Source organism: Schistocerca serialis, chromosome 4 (genome assembly GCF_023864345.2).
Source record: "Schistocerca serialis cubense isolate TAMUIC-IGC-003099 chromosome 4, iqSchSeri2.2, whole genome shotgun sequence".
Classification (NCBI taxonomy): Eukaryota; Metazoa; Arthropoda; class Insecta; order Orthoptera; family Acrididae; genus Schistocerca; species Schistocerca serialis.
Window position 1 is genome coordinate 386,431,973 of NC_064641.1, and position 10,813 is coordinate 386,442,785.

The 10,813-nt window shown below is 42.2% G+C and overlaps 1 non-coding gene across 1 annotated transcript; it reads right to left on the reverse strand.

Moving 5' to 3' along the window:
- Positions 1 to 7,510: 7,510 nt before the first annotated feature.
- On the reverse strand, positions 7,511 to 7,584 carry Trnat-ugu (transfer RNA threonine (anticodon UGU)). The gene has a single exon. It is a non-coding gene; the product is annotated as a tRNA-Thr (tRNA).
- Between the last annotated feature and the right edge of the window lie 3,229 nt (positions 7,585 to 10,813).

Consider the following 10,813-nt stretch of genomic DNA (forward strand, 5'->3'; position numbering starts at 1 on the left):
GAGTGTCCTGGGGCTTAGAAGGGGCTAAGTGTGGTCATGTGATGAGGTACAGTCACGTTCAATTTGTCCTCTTTGGTACCTCGTTGCGCAAACACAGCAAGTGATCGTTGGTTGGTTGATTTGGGGGAAGGGACCAAACAGCGGCCGGCCTTTGATGGCCGAGCGGCTCTAGGCGCTACAGTCTCGAACAGCGCGACCGCTACGGTCGCAGGTTCAAATCCCGCCTCGGGCATGGATGTGTGTGATGTCCTTAGGTTGGTTAGGTTTAAGTAGTTCTAAGTTCTAGGGGACTCATGACCTTAGAAGTTAAGTCCCATAGCGCTCAGAGCCACTTGAACCATTTGTTTTAACCAAACAGCGATGTCATCGGTCCCATCGGATTAGGGAAGGATGACGAAGGAAGTCGGCCATGCCCTTTCAGAGAAACCATCCCGGCATTTGCCTGAAGCGATTTATGGAAATCACCGAAAACCCAGATTAGGATGGCCGGACGTGGATTTGAACCGCCGTGCTCCCCAGTGCGAGTCCAATGCGCCAACCACTGCGCCACATCGCTTGGTACGGGAAGTGACAACAGACAGGTGGCAATTTGTGGTGTATCAGGACATTTATGTCTTCAGTGCGTCCCGCGGTGATGAAATACTATGTGTGAAGGCCAATCAAAAGCTGTGCTGTAAACTGCGTGCAGTGGAATTTGCGTTCAGGAAATGTCGATGAAAGGTCCACTTGTCCCCCTGTCAGAACATCGCCAACTTGCCCGGCAGATTGAAGAGTATAGTTTTTTTTTATAAAATGCGTTTTAACCATCAGCTTTTTATTTGTCCCATCAGTCACCTACCGGTTTCGGTTATTAAAAAAATGGCTCTAAGCACTATGGGACTTAACATCTGAGGTCATCAGTCCCCTAGACTTAGAACTACTTAAACTATCTGGAGGACGTCACACATCCATGCCCGAAGCAGGATTTGAACCTGCGACCGTAGCAGCAGCGCGGTTCCGGACTGAAGCGCCTAGAACCGCTCGGCCACAATGCCCAGCGCTTTGGTTATTAACCATCATCCAGGATGTAGCGCACAACAGATTAGTTAATGACAAAGGAACAAACAAAAAGCTGATGATTAAAATGTATTTTATGCCTGTTGAACCTCACCTCGTGGAAACATTACAGAAGAGTAGAGAGCTCTTACGGAGCATACTGATGAAGAGGACCGGAGATGCTCGAACAAGAACTATATGTCAAATTTTTCAAAATATTTATTTTCTGTGGGCTTGTCTGTAGAAACTAGTTCTGAAAAGTGTATTGCAGAGATGAAAGCCCAAGGCGTGCTGTAGTAATCAAGATATCGTATTGAAAAGTGGCAATGTAAATGCGTTTCGTGAACAAATTACTGGGTAAGCTGAGTCAAAAGACACAGCTAAGCCTTAACTACGCTCACTATTTGTACTGATGTCAGAAACTGCGAGGGGTAGGTTTTGACCACGTAAACAAAAACCATCTGAAACTTTCGTGAAATCTTCTCGGGTGATCAGCCGAGTAAAGGCGTCGTCTTCTCGCAACGTTTCGAAGGGTTTCGTACCCATCATCTTCGCTTGAAGATGATGGGTACGAAACCCTTCGAAACGTTGCGAGAAGACGACGCCTTTACTCGGCTGATCACCCGAGAAGATTTCACGAATGGAATACGCCGAGAAAGTCTCAAATCACATCTGAAACTTATTTACTGAAATGCTTCTCTAAACTTATGATGAAGAATCAATAAAAGAAAGGCTTCTATTTATGATAAACTACTCTTTATTAAAAAGCTGGCCGCAGTGGTCTAGCGGTTCTGGCGCTGCAGTCCGGAACCGCGGGACTGCTACGGTCTCAGGTTCGAATCCTGCCTCGGGCATGGGTGTGTGTGATGTCCTTAGGTTAGTTAGGTTTAAGTAGTTCTAAGTTCTAGGGGACTTATGACCTAAGATGTTGAGTCCCATAGTGCTCAGAGCCATTTGAACCATTTCTTTATTAAAAAAGAAAATATCATACCAACAATTAGGGCTCTTAAGCCTTGGTCTCTAAACCTAAGTTTTAGGAATTCATAAACTAGGGAAACCTACTTCAACAAAGTCCGGAAATACGTTATGAGATCAAATGTCGATCAACTAATGAACTACAAAGACATGAAAAATGACTTTCAATTAAAAAATGACAGTAAGTGCATGAGTGAATCAACTAAGCTCTCATATTCGTTCATGACAGTCCAGACACAACTTTTTGATAACAGAATGGATTTTGCACACTTCTGTTTGACATTTACAACATGTTTCGGTGGTTTTCGTGTCTTTAAATAGTGGACATATGACTCGGTCCCACGTGGACTTGCACTGCTAATTCGTCGAACCTGCTATGATTTTCAAAACTTTTGCAAAGAACTTTGTCCATTGTAGTCTGCAAGCTTTTAGAAAAAAATCTGGAATTTATTTTTCTCTCTTTGATATTTGCTTTCATTAATGCCATGCCGAGATGTTTTATAAAATCATTATGTATCATCTCGCTTTTCTTATTTATAACGTTTTTATCCGTAAAAATAGCCAGATTGTCTTACTACTTCTTGGTTTTTTCCACGAACATCCTCTTCTTCTGCCTCTTGATCGTCCTCTGCTTCACTGTCAGTTTCATGATCAGATGTTTCCGTTTAACTGTCGCTGAACTCGGCCGCGTCTTGGAAAGTAGCTGGTGTATCCAGTGAGTCTGCAGACTTTTCTAGCTCAAAATAACTCAAAAATTTGATCATCGATCAAACGTCGCTCCGTTCTGTCTAAACCAATGAAAAATAATTTGTGTAGACAAATACGAATAGGAACGTTCATAGCTTCATAGGTTATATTTCGACCCTAACTAGTACGCACCTTCGGAAATAATGCTCGCTGGTTAGCAAGCGCCACACAATGCAAAAGCACAGCCGATACCAAGATTACGCACAAGGGTAGTGGCAATGTTGTTGTACGAACGAAACTGTAAACGAAAAGTGACGCATCTCGTAATAAATTACCCCGCAAACATAGTTGCGGGTTAAGCTTGTAAAATTTTGTATGAAGAATGTGTAAAAATTATTTATTCAATATTGGTCTGAAATACAGGTGGTAGATGGAATGAACAACATATCATAAAACCAGCTTTTTCGTTTAAATGAGAAAAATTTATGCCAAAATATTAATTTTTGCATTAAAGACGCTGGACCTTGGACCTAGATTTCATAACTATTAATATCTACTACAAGTTGTTGGACTCACGACAGCCGCTCGGAGTGGCCGCGCGGTTTGAGGCGCCATGTCACGGATTGCGCGGCCCCTCCCGCCGGACTTTCGAGCCCTCCCTCGGGCATGGGTGTGTATGTTGTTCTTAGCATAAGTTAGTTTAAGTAGTGTGTAAGTCTAGGGATCGATGACCTCAGAAATTTGGTCCTAAGCACACACATTTGAACACTTACTATAAGATAAGTATACTCTCAATTATTGTTTTTGTTGGGCTCTTTTTCCAAGAAAGGTAATTAAAATCGCAGTAACATGTGTTTTAACATTTAAATTTGTTGAAGCGGAGACAATGTTATTTTCGCTGTAGGACACACTTTCATTCCGCGTCGAGAAGTGTACAATTTCCGACTGAAGCACGTGGGTATTTCAAACCATGTTGATTCCTTAGTTTTGTTGTGTACGTAACCAGTGCAAAATTCATTTCAGTCACATGTTCTACGCAATGGCAATTCAGTTTTCACAGATATTACTGTACCTACTGTACCCCATGACCTCAACTCGCAGACACCCTCAACATTATCGTTGGATAACATCTCCAAGCTTGTTTTGATCACGTGGTATGGTTTATTAATATTGTTTACTGAGAAGTCTTGTGTCAGTTGCGGAAATATCCTGCCAATTGTTTGATTAGGAACAAATAGTGTAAGTTTGGTATATTAAGAGAAAATGAAATCAGCCACGCAGAGAAAGAGACTCTAATACTCATTGTTGTATTTGTGATCAATCTTTTGTACCTGAAACATGATGTCGACATCAGCCTGGCGTCGCTTGCTTCTAAATTATTAGCCAGAGCAGTATACAAGTTACGGCAAGGATAACAGGAAAGGTATTAGTGCTTATCAATGACATAGTAATCTGTATGATTGAATTACTGATTTTTGTTCTAAACAAAGCGTTTCATATCGTAAGTTGGAATAATATTTTTAGATTTATGAGAAATACAGCGATAAACAGGTAGAAACATAATGACGATTAGCAGAAATTAAGCATAAAAAAGGAACTTACCAAATTTTTGAAGCATCAAATAAGAAAATGAAATAAATTTACCATACAGAAAGAAATACTATAAAAGGTATCCACAGAAAAGATGGCCTAGAAATTATTCTTTCGAAATTTGAGAAAATTCTTGAAGATAAGAAATTAGTTAAATCACTGGACGTGAACTGTGGAGAAAGTTTCTGAAGTTGTAAATTTGCAGTTAGCTCATGCAGGAGGAAATATGATCAGAGGGAAAATGAAATAATTAAAATTAAACTAATCATTTGAAATTTATTGCTATGTGTGAATGTTAAGAATTAAGTTTGTAGGAAAATATCGAAATGGAGAAATAGTGACGAGGATTAACAGAGAACATGACTTTGAATCAATGCTACGTGGAAAGATACAGGTTTGTGAGATTTGTACATAATCATTCCGGACTATTGGTTGTAACACCGTAGGGAGGTGTAAGAGAAAAAGATGCAAGTTGTGTGTAGCAGAGTGCTGCGTGTACCAGATACATGGAGATGAAGACATTAGCGTAGATCAGAGAGGGAGGTAAAGGACAACATCAATCTTTCGAAAGACTCGTGACAGAAAAGTAATTTAAATGATTACCGTAGGGATCCGATAAAAATGCGGTGTGTGATAAGCTCTTCCTGTCTCCTCCCCCTTCTCCCAATGAATTCCCTAACATAATGGTTTTTTTTTCCAGATGCCCGCAGCTCGCCGCCACTGATAATGGCTGTTCCAGAGTAAAAAGCCTGCTCTTCACCCAGAGAACCACAATATTACCCAGGGAAAAGGTTCTACAAGAAAGTAGAATTCCACTGAGAACACAATCTCCTACATCAGCCATACTGACTCCTACATATTTGGATGTATAAGCAATGTCTGATAGATTTACTTTTTTTATCTGCTTTTACCTATCCATACCTGTACCTGTCTTCCCTATCTTCACATTTCAATATTACCTCCGTCTCCAGATTATGTCGATTTTCTGCAGGACAATGGTGACGTTATCAAGTAAATGACAGAGATTTATCGCTAGACTTTTCTACAACAGTAAAATATTCGGTATTTGGTTAACACAATTGAAGAATAATGGACCACCAATTTATCTAGATGTAAAGTTACAGTTCAGAATATGTCGTAGTAGCGCTTTGGAATACATACAATGAATCCTTCTTGTATGGCGTCCAGAAAACGAAAGACTATTATCTCGTCTCCGTCATCCAAAAAAAGAAAATGGTGGCAGTGATACAACTGATGTAAGATAGCAACGTAACCAAAATATATCATTATAAAATAACATAATACGTTGCAAAGAAATCTAAAGACTGCGGTCGCCAATGGGTGAGGTTAGTACATCACAAATAGAAACATTTAACCCCAGCAGGGTCTGTTGACGCCGTTACAGTAACTGCTTCAGGCTTGTTTTCTCTGCAACGAGTTGTGCTACTATTCTGTTAAATAATTAATTTTTACGATTTAATTAATAGTAAGGATCAGAAAATGACTTCGTTAAATTTGCACTTCTGTTGGGCGGTTTTTTAAACTAACTCAATTTTAATTTTATGAAAATAAGTTTCAAAGAAAGAAATTGTTGACACTTTTCACGAGTTACCAGAAAAAAGAAAAAATCCAACACTTCCTGCAATCGAGATAATTTTTTTTTTTTTAATCTGTTACCTGTTGGACGCAATTAACATTTCATAGCAACGCGTTTGATGGATATTCGGTATATCTCGAAGTGCAAAAAAGCAATCGATGCCTATGAAATAGCAATCTATAGAACTTCTTAAGCCCTATAACTTCTTCGCATGAGATGTTGCGACTGGAGATATAGTTTTTTACTCACTTAACAAAAACAGATTTTTTACTACTTTGCGGAAATTTTTGCCGTGCCAGAGCTTGGATTGAATTTCATGAAAAGGAAACTCTGCTTAAAATTGAATTTCCTGTACTTTCATATACTTTGTACTGCTTTGACTGAAGTTCAGTCTGACAACTGCAAGGGAAGAGCTTCTGATACAAAGTAATTTATTATCACCGAATAATTGCCAGGAAATCTTTTCTGAAGGTAATTGTTTCGAACATATCTTTATACGGAGGTGAATCGTGAACGATAAATGGTTGAGACAGGAAGAAAGAAGAGAACAGCTTTTGAAATGTGATGCTGTAGAGGGACGACGGAGATCAAATGTGCAGGTCGGATAACTAACCAAGAGGCACTGCTTTAAATACTGGAGAAAAGAAATTTACTGCGCAATTTGACTAAAGGAAGGAATAACTTGATATTGATAGGACACATCCTGAGACATCAAGAAATAACCATTTTGGTGATGGAGAGAAATGTGTGTGAGGGTGAGTGTGTGTGTGTGTGTGTGTGTGTGTGTGTGTGTGTGTGTGTGTGTTCAAATGGCTCTGAGCACTATGGGACTTAAGTTCTGAGGTCATCAGTCCCCTAGAACTTAGAACTACTTAAACCTGACTAACCTAAGGACATCAGACACATCCATGCCCAAGGCAGGATTCGAATCTGCGACCGTGGCGTGTGTGTGTGTGTGTGTGTGTGTGTGTGTGTGTGTGTGTGTGTGTAAGGGTGGGGGAGGGGGGTAGGGTAAGAAGTGCAGACGGTGTAAGTAGGCTGTTTATGTTTTTATATTGGTAACGCCACGTAGCGCTCTGTATGAAAATCACTGACTGTGCTGTGTGCAGTCTGTGGCTGGTTAGCATTGTTGTAATATTCGCTATTGTAGTGTTGGGCAGTTGGATGTGAACAGCGCGTAGCGTTGCGCAGTTAGAGGTGAGCTGCCAGCAGTCGTGGATATGGGGAGAGGGATGGCGGAGTTTTGAGAGCGGATGATCTGGACATGTGTCCATCAGAGACAGTAAATTTGTAAGACTGTATGTCATGAACTGATATATATATATATATATATATATATATATATATATAAATAATGACTTTTGAACACTGTTACGGTAAATACATTGTTTGTTCTTTATCAAAATCTTTCATTTGCTAGCTATGCCTATCAGTAGTTAGTGACTTCAGTAGTTAGAATCTTTTATTCAGCTGGCAGTAGAGGCGACGCTGTATTGCAGTAGTTTGAGTAACGAAGATTTTTGTGAGGTAAGTGATTCATGAAAGGTATAGGTTATTACAATGAAATGAACACCCTTAGGTGCTTACAGACGTTGACATACGTCAACGAGGACAGATGAAAGTGTGTGCCCCGACCGGGACTCGAACCCGGGATCTCCTGCTTACATGGCAGACGCTCTATCCATCTGAGCCACCGAGGACACAGAGAATAGCGTAACAGCAGGGATTTATCTCTGGCACGCCTCCCGCCAAACCCACATTCTCAACGTATTGTCCCGCACTACATTCGTAGACATGTCCGAAGGAGCAGATACCATCTTAGTAAATGTATAGGTTATTATTAGTCAGGGCCATTCTTTTGTAGGGATTTTTGAAAGTCAGATTGCGTTGAGCTAAAAAATATTGTGTGTCAGTTTAAGCACAGTCATTTATAATTTTTTTAAGGGGACGTTTCAACGGGAACAAAATATTGACTACAGAAACCAATCTCTAGTGAATGTGCGTCGCAATAGTTGTACAGAGATGAAGAAGCTTGCACAGGATAAACTGGTGCGGCGAAATCAATCTTCGGACTGAACACCTCAACCGCAAGAACAACAACATATGGATATTTAAAATATTATCATTCGGTACGTAGACAACAAGTATCGCCCACGTTTTGGAGCATGTTCTGGTCCAGTTAAGCCCAGCTGGTCGTGTGCCAAGAGTTGTGAGTACAGAGTAGCGTGGTAATCGCCGCAGACTATTTAGTTGCGCCCGGGACCGCTGGCAGTGTGTCGCGCGGTCGGCAGCTGTGCCGGCCAGCTGCGGCCAGCCCACGCACAAAGCGGGCAGCGGCACGAGCGGCCGCCACACACCACACGCGCGCTGCCCGCATTCACCGGCCAGGGACAGCGCTCGGCGGCGGCTCTGACCGCGGAATTTTCTGTCTCGCCGAGCACTCGACGGGGGCAACCATCCGTGCTGCGCCAGTTGCGGCGCTGCGGCAAACCGCCTGCGATCGAGTGCTGCCACCATCCGGGTGCCAGTCTGCGAGTGGCGAATGGTCCCACACGTATACTGAGAGGCGCTGGTACTCCTCTACAGCGAGGACTGATTCACCGAAGCTTAGTTACTGTGATGGACAGACAGATTCCTTCGACGAATGCAGTAGTTCGGTCTGACTCGTTACAGGGATACGACTAGGGATTGCAATGTGGGATGGACAAGACACGTGGTTTCGGAGCAATCGACCCGTACCAGTTTTCGCAGGATGTGCCCATTTTTAGGAGTGTCTTGACCCTTTTAACAGAATCCTTCCACCGGATGCCAGATGTTCCTGCATTTGGCCACTGCTAACAGTTCGAAATATAAAGCGTATTCTCTTCAACAATGACTGAGTACATGAAAGTTTAGAAGCGAGTTGACCGCATCGATAGCGGTAACCAAGGAAGAACACGGAAGGCCCGGAGGCCGCTGTCAGCCGATGAGCTAAAGCACTCATGAGTAACCTTTGGTGAGCCGAAGGCCTGATTCACGTATTTACTTAAGCTCGCATGCCGTCTCGTTACGTGACGCTACAGCAGCATTCCTAGTGCATACAATCGCTACTATAGTGTCCGTGACGTTAATGTTTATGGTGTAACACACCGACTTGAATGGCACCGACCATCACAGGTGCTCAATCATAACAAATTCCAGCGAGTTGGTCTGTTGCAGATTGAATGCTTCGGTAACTTTTTCTTTCACTTCTTCAAAAATATTTTGACGGTAGTGGTTCGTTTTAATAGCTAAAATCCTAATCATTTTTTCGTTATTCTGAACCACACATCTGCATATGACGAACAATATACATATATAGGGAACCGCGAGTCGGAGAACTCTTATGGGTCCTCGTCCTCCATCGGCTCCTTCCCCCCACCCCCTCCCACCGCACTTCGTTTTTTCCTCTCCTTCCCCCCTTTCCTTTCCCATCGTCTGTCCAGGCTCCCCCCGTCTGCCCTCGGCTGTGGTATGTCATTTTTGTGCCAACTTTTTAGTGCAGCGTTCAAGTGAGTGTTTCAGTGTTGTGCGTATTTCCAAAGTGTTGCGAACAGAAATCATGCTGTCGCTGGGTGCGCATTTTATATCTCTTGCGAACAGAAACCAGACTGTCGCCGTGTTTTTTAATTGTCTGTCTATTATTTTTCTGCTTCCTCTGTATTTTATCAGCATCATCAACCCTTCGGTTTATGTTTTAAGTTCCACAATTTTTCGCCATTTTATCATTTAAGTCACCGATTTTATCGCCAGCTTTTATTATTTTTTATCTTCATTCTGTAGGCTGAAGAGCGGCGTACTAAGCTGCTGCCAGCCCGCCCCCTTCGGGGGGAATCGAAACTCAATAAAAGAAAAAAAAATCGGAGAAGTCAGCTTCTAGCTTCAGGAAATATGGAAGTAAACTTGTCTAACATTACTGTTTTCCAGCGAATTTACGACTGACACGCCCGCAAGTTTACACGTATTTTGCTATTTATTTACATGTACACTCTTTATTTTCTGCAAGGAAGAAATGAGGACGCGCCTTATTACTAGGAAGTCATGATGCAGATTTTGTTTACTTTACTTGTCCCAAGGTAGTTTCCTTATATGGTATTTACATTGCCCCGTGACATAACGTGCTAGGAATCAACGACAACCGGCCGCTTTGGCCGAGCGGTCCTAGGCGCTTCAGTCTGGAACCGCGCGACCGCTACGGTCGCAGGTTCGAATCCTGCCTCGGGCATGGATGTGTGTGATGTCCTTAGGTTAGTTAGGTTTAAGTCGTTCTAGGGGACTAATGACCTCAGATGTTAAGTCCCATAGTGCTCAGAGTCATTTGATCCATTTTGAATCAACGACAGGCCCATTTATTACTCGGTTTTATTCAGAGACGTACAGTACAATACAATGGAGCAGTACCGGTAAAGTATCGCAGAACTTACTGACGTGCACCTCGTGTACGGGGAAGTACGTTGCAATGCTCTCGCTGTTGAAAGCTGTACAGGAAACGGTTTCCTAACAGGCATCATCCGACACGAGTGTTTATTTATCTCGATCGACGAATACGGGAGACTCGTTCATTGGAACGAAGAAACGAGGGACCTGGCAACATGAGGACCACACAAGGGATATTTCATAAGGGTGCACTAGAATCTTGTTCGCCGATGTCATGCTTGCATTGAGGTCGATGGCCGCAGTTCAGCACATTTTGTAAGATACAGTTCATTGTCTCAATGATAGTATTTGCTGTTAACTGTAACTAATGTAAATAAAAAGTACACAGTAATGAGGTTTTATTCCTATTATCTCCTTAAGCTGGCTTCTCCAACCCCAGGTTCCCTACCTCAAATTGTTCAATGGAGTATCCTCTATATGTCCTGTTATATATTTGCAGGCTCTTACGGAAACACCCTGTATATAGTACACGTA